Source organism: Odontomachus brunneus, unplaced genomic scaffold (genome assembly GCF_010583005.1).
Source record: "Odontomachus brunneus isolate Ranch 3 - 2012 unplaced genomic scaffold, Obru_v1 Obru_scaffold_014, whole genome shotgun sequence".
Lineage (NCBI taxonomy): Eukaryota > Metazoa > Arthropoda > Insecta > Hymenoptera > Formicidae > Odontomachus > Odontomachus brunneus.
In genome coordinates this window covers 3,219,473-3,231,348 of record NW_022639464.1, presented here as the reverse complement: position 1 = coordinate 3,231,348, position 11,876 = coordinate 3,219,473, and positions in this window count along the sequence as shown.

The following is an 11,876-nucleotide window of genomic DNA, read 5'->3' as shown; positions in this document are numbered from 1 at the left end:
TCAGTGAATAGTCACTGATCAGTTATAAGTATAGCACTGAGCACTTTCAATACAACACTTATAACTGCAAATCAGTGTATATTCACTGTTTTGTCAATAATGTTTCACTGTTTCATTTTAAGAGAGTAGATTCTAAATTATTGACATAATTTAGATACAGCAGTCTACGAGCATCATTATTATATGTGTAATAATATTCTTTAATAGGATCTTTTCCTTCAACATTTGTTGGTTACTGCCGCCACCACGAGGAGGTGCCTTATATGCAAAAGGAAATCTTTGGGAAAAATCATTAGTTAATTGAAAGTATGAAAACATTGTGTAAAAATAAATAATAAACGTGTTGGGTAACTCTGATGATGAACTATCGAACGAATAAAATGATATCATTAAGAGGTTAAAACTACTTTCGGCAACGGTTTGAGTATCTAAAACTATTTTTGTTTAAATATTACCATTATTATATATCTATAATATTATATATGATTGATGATTGGACGTAAATCGCCCAGAAACCTATATAAAAATGGACGAAGTGTTTTGGAGAATTGCGAAAAGTTGTAAATTGATAACAGTATAAATTTTTTGTTATGTATATCTATTAAGTTCATTTTTATTAATTACATTAATACTTTATTAAGTACATTAATATTTTGGTAAAAAAAAATTGAAAAAGAATTCACATTATGAAACTTTAAACGCGTTATTCTCAAAACAATTTTTTTTTAATTATAACTATTAATTATAACAATATTTGAAAACTTTTATTTTATTTTATTCGACTAACTTAATGTTTAACACAAATATTTATTATAATTGTTTATATTTGATCATGGAGACTTTCTGCAAATTTTGAAATTATTTTTCATTTATTTATTTTACAAGTTCGAATTTTCCAATGAAAAGATTAAATTTGCTTTTTATAACCCACATTTTGCGAAATATTGCCTTTTTCAATATCCGTTCCGTGAACCGATAATCTTAAAGAATAAAAAAATGTATTGATACTGATTTCAGATCGCTCTTGTTGAAACGAGAATGATTACTATTGAAGCATAATTCTTTTCCAGAACAGAATACAGATAATGTTAACATTTATCATAAAATCTGATTTTATTATATTAATATATTGTTAAATACTCTTAATAGACGTACATAACAAAAAAAATCATACTCCTATTAATTTACAACATTTTACAACTTCTAAAATTTTACCTAAATTTTTATTCTTGTCAGGATCTTACAACCCCTTAAGTGCACATGAATGCAACTTATTTATATTATATAATATCAAAAGTTCGTAATTACACAATTTCAAGAAATTTTTATTCGTACGGCATGTCTCTCAACTCGTGATTTTAACCTGTTTGAAGCACTAACGTGTGTAAAATGTGCTTAATCTCTCCTGTAAAACAAGAGATTTCAGAAGAGTCGCGACGAAAATCTCATCACAAGCTCAAACGAAGATAACTCGTGTATATTATATTTTGCGTGGCTAATTAGTTCGTCGCTTCGCTCAATCCGCATCAAGTCTACGCAAGCAAAGCAGCGCGACTGATTAGAATTCCCAACGTGAGTTTCGCAAGAAGGCGTTAATCCTTTAAGCAGTGATAACACAACGAAACTTTATAATCCAGTTTTGGGCGCATGTTCTCTCGGGCGCGACCTACTCCCTTCTCTTTTTCCACGCGGACGCGGCCTCATCGTGCATCTCATCCTTTGTTTCGTTCTGAACGAGCTGAACGCAGGGCAATTCGACGAGACAAATAAAATGGTAAATTTACGTAATAGTACTTTGCACAAGTCCACATTAAGCACGTGCGAGCTGAATCCATGTATTTCATGCTAAAAGAATAAGTTAATGCAGCTGTTTTCCTTTCAGACTTACACTCATGTTAAGTTTTAATATAATGTAACGTTTCTATTTATGATCATTCATTTAAGGTTGAATCAAAATTTTAAACTATATTATTCTAGTATTTTTCTTATTATAATCACGACAATTTGGAAATGATTTATTTGATTAACTTTATGTTTTATATTGTTAAATGTACTGAATAGATGTACATAATGTTATGTACAGATGTACATAACAAAAAATTCATACTCTTATTAACGTTCTTATTAACGTTCATTTATTTATATAAAACCGATCAAATATTAAAAGAAACTGTTAAAATCAATATAAGCAACACACACACACAAACATGGTAATTTTAAGTAAAATTATTAAATTCGATTTAAGATAAAAAATTAATAATTAGTAATGTTTATACGTAAGTTCCAATTGTGGGTAAGTAAATATTTCGCATTTCTATAATGAGTTATATAATATGAAATTTTATAGTAATAGTTATGTCCATATTCGCATCATTCTTGTCTGTATTGAAAATAATGATGTATTAGATGACGTCTACATTACAAGTACAAGTACAAGTTACTCTAACAGTTTCATAAAACTAAAGAATCGGTAAAGTAAATGATGTTTTAGATATTTCTTTAATATTATATTTGTAAAAATAATCTTAGACTATAATTATAAGAGAACAAGAAAATAGATTAAAAAAATTTCCTGTGTCTTTTATTATTTGTTCTTTTTAACCAACTTAAAAAGAATGATTCTCAGTTTGTCGTGTTTATTTTTTGTATGTTTATTTTTTTACATGTATTATTATAATTCAAGAATTGATGAAAATTTGTATAGTTTGTTCAGTATGTTATTTATATGTTTTCCAGATTAGTATCATTATCCATGTTTGTTTGGATGATTTGAGAATTGAATAATTCTATTACTTTCTAGAAAATTCAAGGATATCTTAAGATACAAGACGAAACTTTTATTTTTAACCGACTTCAGAAACAAACTTTTAATAAATTATTAAAAAGTATGACATATAAACAATTTTTAACGGAAATAAATCATCTTAAATAAACTCAATATTCGTACATGCCTTCAATTGTATTCTAATATTCTAACGATATTAGAAGTAGGTGAGAGAAAGGCAAATTACATAAATAAATAATTACATAATTATAGCGAGATAAATTATAGGGAGAAAAATTATAGGGAGATAAAAAAGAATACAATTATTCAGTCAGGTTTTCGCGCTAACTTTTAATATCGTTAGAATGTTTGAATAGGATTGTAGGTACATAAGAATATTGAGTTAAAACATTATATCATATTTTTTAAGTATTTGAAGTTTCTTTGAAGGCAGTTTATTTCTGTTTAATACATCAATAAACCAAGTTTGACCCGGAATTGAGACTCGACCCATAAAAGTTGGATAAAATTTGGGAAATTGTAAAAAGTTGTAAATTAATAAGAGTATGAATTGTTTGCAATGTACACCTATTAAATACATTTAACAGGTATAATCTTGGTATAAAACATTAAGTTAATCAAATAAGCTATTTTCAAATTGTCGTGATTACAATAAAAAATATTATTTCTAGAATAATGTAGATTAAAATTTTATGATAAATTCTTTTTCAATTTTTTGTACTAAAATATGGTTAAATATATAAATAGATATACATAACTAAAAATTCATCCTCGTATTAATTTACAACTTTTTAAAACTCCCCAAATGTTATTTAATTTTTATCCCTGTCAGGGTTCTGTAATCCTTTAACGTGATAGTAGTATCCGCAATACTCAAAGTAAATGCTATAGTAAATAGTCTTTGGTACGTTTTGATTCTCCTTGATTTCGACGAGTATTCTGAAAAATCAATGCAGAATTAATTAAGGGGAAAAAAGTTAAATCGCCGCCGAGTGTTTAAACGATCGCTCGTTCCGTGAGCTCTTTAAGTTACAGGAAAGAAGACGCGCTGGGCGGAGAGGGTGAGAGGACGAGGCCTCGTTAGTATTACAAACGAGATGAAAGACGAGAGTGCGAAGTGCCTATTACACCAACTCGACTCTCGTCGAGACGTAACCGCGATACCGCAATCGAGGATCAAAGCTTCGTAATAAGAAATTAATGCATTTTTTGCTAGGCTAGCCGGAGAACGAACGGCTCGTCTCAAAGGAGTACCTTTAATTCGTCATTTTTCCTGTCGGTACGAATCACTCCGCGTTCTCCTCTCAGAGGTTAATACGTAATTCTGCTTTTTTTCCAATTACGAGATTGGGTGAATTACACGTTAACCGCGCTTCAAGAATCGAAATACCGTCGCGATGTTAATTCATTTAATTGGAAAAAAAACTAAGGAACAATTCGGCTTCGCAAGATCATCCCGCTAGTCATGAGATACAATGGCATACATTTATTATTGTAGACTTTCTTATCCGGAAGTCTCGTTATATTATTTTTACAGCTCGATTTGACACGGTTTCCTACTTTGGAATAAGACGCGCAAATTCGCGCAGTATTATCTTTTAATGATAAAATTCCACGTTTTATCAACGCGCGCTCGAAGTATATTTTCCGTGTGCAAACAACTCATCACATTTCATCGAGATATGACAGGTATCGTTGCTCGCAGTTCAGTAAACATTGGTTTATTTCGAATTACGTGCGGAGTTATCTGCATGTGTGTAACGAGGTTGGCATTTTTTGCTCCTCTGCCTCTAGAAAGCGGACGATTAACTGGGAGTTATCGCGATGCTGATGTTGCTTTTGCTGGCTGGATATACTATTATGAAAAATATTTACTGCGGCGGGTAATCGACGATAAAAGCGTGAAAACAAAACGCAAAGTGCGATTTCACACCTTGCGAAGACATTTTAGGACCATTAAGTTGATGCAAAAGATTCGCAATGTTTGCCAAATAAAATAAAAAAACGAAATATTCTATTTCGAAGGATTAATAATTTTTATGTATAAAATGAACAACGTTGATTCGGTTGATTTTCAGACATCAAATAAGAATTCTTCTGTTTTCTTTGTAATACTCGAACTTACTACGAGAATTCAACCTTAATTTGACACACTATAGCCATTTTCTACCACATCCGATTTTTAATTTTGAATTACCTAACTAGTGGAATGAAGACTTCCGATTCACGCGTTAAAAATTTGGTGCGAACATGGGAGAATTAAACGCTGTTGAGCCATTTCAATTATCTGTTATAACAGAAAGATTAAATTTTTACGAAATTATTTTTGATTGTGTGCCAGATTAAAGCGCTAGAGTATAAAATAAATATTTAAAAGAAATAAAACTAATAAGTAATAAAATAATAAAACAGATAAAATATGATATTTTGTTATATTTCAATTCTTTATGTTAAATATGATATATAAAAAAAGTTTTATGTCAATAACTAATTTATTTTTAAAAATACTACATATGTGATTAAGATTTCTCTATTGTTGAACTATAATCAACAAAAAGAAATATTTAAATATAGATAATCTTTGTCATAATTTTAATAAAATCTGCATTATATTAGATTAATATATACTGCAAGAACTTGAAATTATTAGTAATTTTTATTTTATTAATTTTTAAATTATTAGTATTTTATTCGCCTTTTGACTGAAAAAATGATATAATTTTATATACCTAAACAGTTACACTTTTCCACAAATTAAAATATGTAATATTTTTACTTTTCTACAAATTAAAATATGTAATATTTTTACTTTTTTACAAATTAAAATATGTAATATTTTTTTTCAAAGTCATATAATAACAAGAAAATCTTAAAATGTTAATTTCTTAAATCATTTTTCAGAAAAACTACAAGACTTTATAAATTCATGTGTTTTTATCCAGTTTCTCTTTATACTCGCAATAAAATGAAAATTTGCGATCATTTCTGTTTATACAGAATTTTATAATTCTGTTCTACAGAGTGGTGAAAATATATTATCTTTTATATATCTCTCTTTATTACTTTATTATTTATATTTATTACTTTATACTTTTATGAAATATAAATAAATAAGCGAGGACAAAATGATCCTAGTGTGTCAGATTAAAGTGCTCAAATTACATTTAACTTATAACTTAACTTATGTTAAAATACAAGTATATGGTGAATCTTAATTTAATTCTAACTTCAATATGTTCTCTGTGTACATATGTAATTTTCAAGATGTCAGAGGAGATACGATGTCATATTCGTTAAAATAAAAATTAACGTGCTTTTCTTATCAGGAAAAAAAATTCATTCGTACAATTCGTTTTGCAATCGTATCGCGAAGTTTCCTTCATTTCCCCGCATAATCTACGAGCATATTTAGCATAACTAATTACCATCGTCTGCATATTCCCTGAGAATTTCAACGCGTATCAGATCGACTATGGCAGAGGTCGTTCGTGTCAGACGGGAAATCGAGCGGTGCGGGCGACCCGTCATTCGATCCTCGTTAAAACTTTCGCCGACGGTGTCGCCCTTCCGGGGCAGCGGCTTATTGTTTAACTTGGCTCGTTATCATTATTCGAGCCGAAAATGCAATATCGGCCATGCGAGCGAGCTAATCGCGTAACAACCGCGCGTACTCACCGCGTCCCGACTTTGTGCGAGCGCCTGCTATCGAACTTTACGATTCAGCGTGAGGGAATACTTGTGTAGTTGATAAGACGCACGAACTTCCTGCTTTTAAACGCATTCGCAAGCCTGAACGAAACAATCGCGATCTCGCGCTTGTTGAAATCGTTCATTTATCTTTCAACACCGTTCGCCGATCGCTTACCCGTCTCTGATCAAATTCAATTTAAGAATACGATACATTTTGAAGTCGGTAATTATATAGAAAAAGTTATCTCGATTTTCTTTGATATGTGTTATGAAGGATGGAATTCTAAGCTATCTGTACTTTAAACTAAATGGGATTCGCATATAGTTCCCGAGTTGTATTACTTTAAAGTATGGAAATTTTAGGTTAAAATGTATTCATAGTAAATTTGCAGTTTTCCTTGTTCTATTATTAACATAACATCGTCTGCTATTTTCTTTCATTTACAATTCTTATTTAGATATTTTAGTCTTTTCAACTACGTTATACGGTTAATGTTTTATTTTACTTATCCTTCATTTACTTGATTGGACTAGTTCTTGTCGAGAGGTCTTAAAGGAATGCCACAATTAAAAATTTTATTGAAAAAATATTGATTTATTTTTGTAAAGTTTACATTACATTGGTTGCACAAAATTCCAAATGCTTTTGCACCATAAAGATACTTAAAATTAATCAGAGTATTGGTTAATATATCACATGAACAGTAAAAAATTTTAAATTTAATATCTCGAACTGTCAGCGTAAATATTTTCCATATACAAAAATCCTACAGCTTGTACAAGCCGAACAGGTGTTTGCTTCGGAAAATTTCAGAAATGTTGCTGTACCTTTACAACTAAATGTACAAGTTTAAAAATATACTAAAGTTTATAGAAAGATTTCTATATATATATATATTGTTAAGTTTTTCGCTAAATATACGCTAAAATAAAACAGAACATATTTATATGAAATCTATATGTACCAAGAAATATAAAAAAATAGCATAATCATAAGAGTCGTTTCTACGTTATCGCTATTATTTCACCATCTATTTATACTTTGAAATTCCTTTAATGTTTCTGCTTTGTACTTTTACCAACTGGTCAATTTTATTATAGAATTGTTTTCATAAAAAGTAAACTAAATTTAAAAATATGGTACCATATTGGTATATTATCATGCATTATCCTGTACTAATATTCTTTAATTAATAACTAAAAACTCACGTGAGTATTTACAAAATGATAGAGTACTCTTTCGTTGAGGTTGATCTAACGTACAAGCATACGATGGCAAACGTCGCCATCACCGTATCATGCGTGATCTTATTTCTCATCAATTTTCTCGTCAGTTTTCTCGTCTTAGTAACTCACAATTTCTTGTAGTTTTTGCGAAATGGTAGAGGAATTTTATGTGTTCAGTTTGATTATAGTTTTCTCTACATATGACAGAGTGTCATTAATTATAAGACACTCTTTAAACTGAAAATGAAAATTGTACAAAGATTAGCATGGCCAAGGTATGTAAGATGTAAGGATATAAGAATATAAGATTTTATTAGAGTTTATGTTAGTTTTGTTTAGACGTAGTAGTTTTTAATAATATTTAATATTTAATAATATTTAATAATATTTGCAGAACTGTAGTATATGATAGACTCACATTATTGTAGAATAGCAAAAGATTTCTGTGACATAATAAGATGTCTTAAGTTTTAATTATGCAAAATTTAGACTATTCTGGACATTGTACTGCGTATATAATGAAATATATAATGAAGGATAAAAAGTTAATATTTTATAATGATATATCTTCAAAAATTATACACGACCCCTATATAGTTTAAAGTATAGATGATTCAGAATTCCAGTTTTTATGAAAAATCTTAAAACATTCAAGAGGTCTTAAAAGAGGTCTTTAAAATATTCAAAGAAATTCAAGAGATAGCCTCTGATTCTTAGAATCTCATGTGGTTTGACAGCATATATGTTATAGTTTGTCACAATTCTTTACTTGCTTAACGATTTGTATTATGTAATTATCGGCTGACTTGTGCCCGTTTCTACCAACATTGGTTAAACCTTAATCTGAGTTTAAACTCTATTCAGACAAAGACTTAAACTTAGATTAAAGTTTAAACTACGTTGATAGAACCGGGCATTAGAACGTTTACTTTGACTTTGCATTTAAACTCAGATCTAAGATAATTGAAAACAGTCTTATCTTACTGAAACTCACGGTTATTAAACATCCGATCGAAACATATGGTTATTCATCTAATATAATTGATTTCTGTCACTGATTATGTAATAGAAGTTTTGTCTACTAACAACAGCGTCCCGGCGCTCATTGGCTATTATTTCATGTTTCTTAAATGTTTTCATTGAATATGTCGAATCCTTCTTAACTGATTTATTTTCGTAGAAGCTTTAAAGTCTTACAAATCGAACTTTTCATTACAAGATCTCTACAATCTTGCTGAAATTATATTTAATCGAGAATAATATAAGTCAAAGGTACAGTCGTTTGCATAAAGGTTGCAACACTTTTTTTAATAAATTTGAGAATACGCGAATTGAAATTGCGAACCTCTATACACGAGCTTAAGTACTGACAGGTATGAGAGCTATCAAATTTTTAAATACAAGATATATACACAAAAGTAATTTATAAGCAAAAGTGTAAATATCATTGTACTGTCTAAACTTGTACTGTACTAAACTTGTATCATTGTACTGTCTAAACTGTTAAAAAAAATGTTATTTTATGTAAATGACTATATAAAATATGAAGCTTAATCATTGCTCTTATATCATACGTTGTAAAAAAAGATGGATTAGACTTAGAACCACTATCGTTCGAAAATCATTTTTAAAACTCGCGCGAAAAACGTTTTATACAGGTTTAACAGATTAAAAAAAATTAAGGAAATTTAAAAATTTTTGACATAAGACCTCTTTCGAGCACAGTTCACGTCCGTCATGTTAACATATTGCGAAATGCATCATAACAATTCGTGATACGCAAAAATCAAGACAGTGTATGTTGTTAGCATTTATAGAATCCACGGAATTTAACGGAGGTAGTTATCGCGCACAGCGATAACCGAACTTTACAGCTGGAGTTTGACGTACACATACCTCGGTTGTTTCCGCATAGCAGCGGTAGTAAAGGATGCTGGAGAGCAGCAGCAGCGGCAGCAGAGGACCTCGCGGAAACATTTTCGTTGTCAACGCTCCGAATGACAGACGAGTATGGCATATTTTTAGCCGCGCCGCTGCAGCATTATCTACTCCAGCTGGTTCATGGCGGCGATAACGCGCGCGATTGACGGATCGCTATTGTTCGACTGCCTTTATCGCTTGTATTACTACGCCGTAAGCTTATCTTATCTGTGTTCTTGTGAACGTACGTAGCGATTACGTATGTTCTAAGCACAAATACGTGGACGCGTACATCCGCTGGATACGCGGATGCGAATGCACGCGAGAATCGTTGGAATGCAGGAATGTTACGATAAGCGATCTATGGGATTTATATCATGCTCTTGTGTATTTCTAAGAACGCTGACCTATTCTTGCGTGGGAGAAATCGATTGAGGTTCGGTCAGTGAATTGTCTGGTCCAAAAGTTTCTTTCGGATAAAAGGAAACGCGATTAATCCTGTTCCATATTTGAAACACTTTGTATGCAAGTTTGCAATCTCTCGGCTTTTCTGATGCATGATGTTTCGTATTTTTTTATGAAGAATTTCACGAAAAATACTGTATCCACGAGATAATGTTTGAAGAAAATGCTTGAAAATTATAAGCGAATGAGTTTTAATTACATTTCCGAGATATCTGTTATTAAAACCAAATAAAATTCACCGAATTAATAATAAATTGGAAAATTATGATATCTGCCGTCAGAGGAAATATCGATAGTGACCAACGGTAAGAGGCGCAACGAAACAACTGATATTTATCGATCGATATTTGACGATAAACTAGTATTTCGCCAGTGTCAATATGTCAATGTGTTAACTCCGATTATTAAACGCACCATCGATTGAAGTAGCGTTTGAATCGCAATTGCATCAGCATATCTCCTCGACACCCGACACAGTCATTTCGCTCTCTATCGAATTTTGCAAAATAAACAGTTTATACATAATATGAACATATATGTCTATAATATTTTCAGATGTTAAATTTTCAGGAAACGTCGTTGGTGACATTTTCATTGGCAGAAAAATTCATATACTTTTTCGCGCTCGCAATACATAACTACTGCTTCTTTTTTCTTTAGAAAAAGTTCACATATTCTCCGAGACAACGTTGAGGATTCCGATTATCAATGGAGATATGGAGTTGGAAAAACTTGGCCAAAATCTTTGAATCGATGTTCCGAATTTCTAGAAGGTCGCAGGTGTGGAAGTTGCGAATTCAGTGGAAGAGAAATTACATACACGGCTTTTGCATCAGGCAATAATAAAAGCAATGCGCACTGATTCGTTCAAGAAAAAAAAAAAGAATTTTTTACAGTTTGCGCTGAGTCCATGAAAAAAAAATAGTTTCTTACACAGTATCCATTTGTATACTATGTGGAAAAATAGATACATTAAAATTTGACTGTAATAATTAGCGTAGAGACTATAATAATCATTGTACAGATGGAAATAATCCCATAAATTTATATTGTTTTTCTACAACGTATCCTTACTCTGAAACATTTACACTTCCGCGCAAAGTTAAAATCTAAAAAGTATTTTCTAACAATAACTTTTATATTGCTTATCAGATTTTTATAATCTTTATATTATTTTTATACTAAATAAAGAAGAGTTAGAATAGTTTAATACATTTTTTGATATTACGTCACCGAGAAGCAAACCATTCTTAAATTTCTTAATTCCTAAACTTTGAAGTGAATAAAATTTTTTTAAGTTTTGGAGACCTTCTTATAGATTTTTCAAACTTTCTTCTAAAGTAAAGATATTCTTCTTGAAAAAGTGAATGGTTTCCGAGAAAAACGCATTTGAACGATGAAAGGTAATTGAAAAGAAATAAATTTATCCAAATCATAACAAATGTTTAATGAAATGTTTAATGAAAGCATTTCCTATTTTAATGTATTCCCATGCACGACGAATTAAGGACTGCTGCATCCGCCATAATATTCCAAGAGACTCATATTAAACATTTATAATGATTTTGGATACACAAATCTATTCATTTTTAATTAAATTTAATTTCCTTCAATTTTGTTTTATATGAGATCATTATTTTATTGTTTGAATATACTTTTCTGCTGCTGAAATATATATATTAATCTCAAAAATCGTTTTTTTATTAAACAAAAATATCTTCTTGTAAATAAAAGTTTGAGAAATCTCTCTCTCTCTCTTTATTTAAGAAAATTACAAGAAATTAATAAA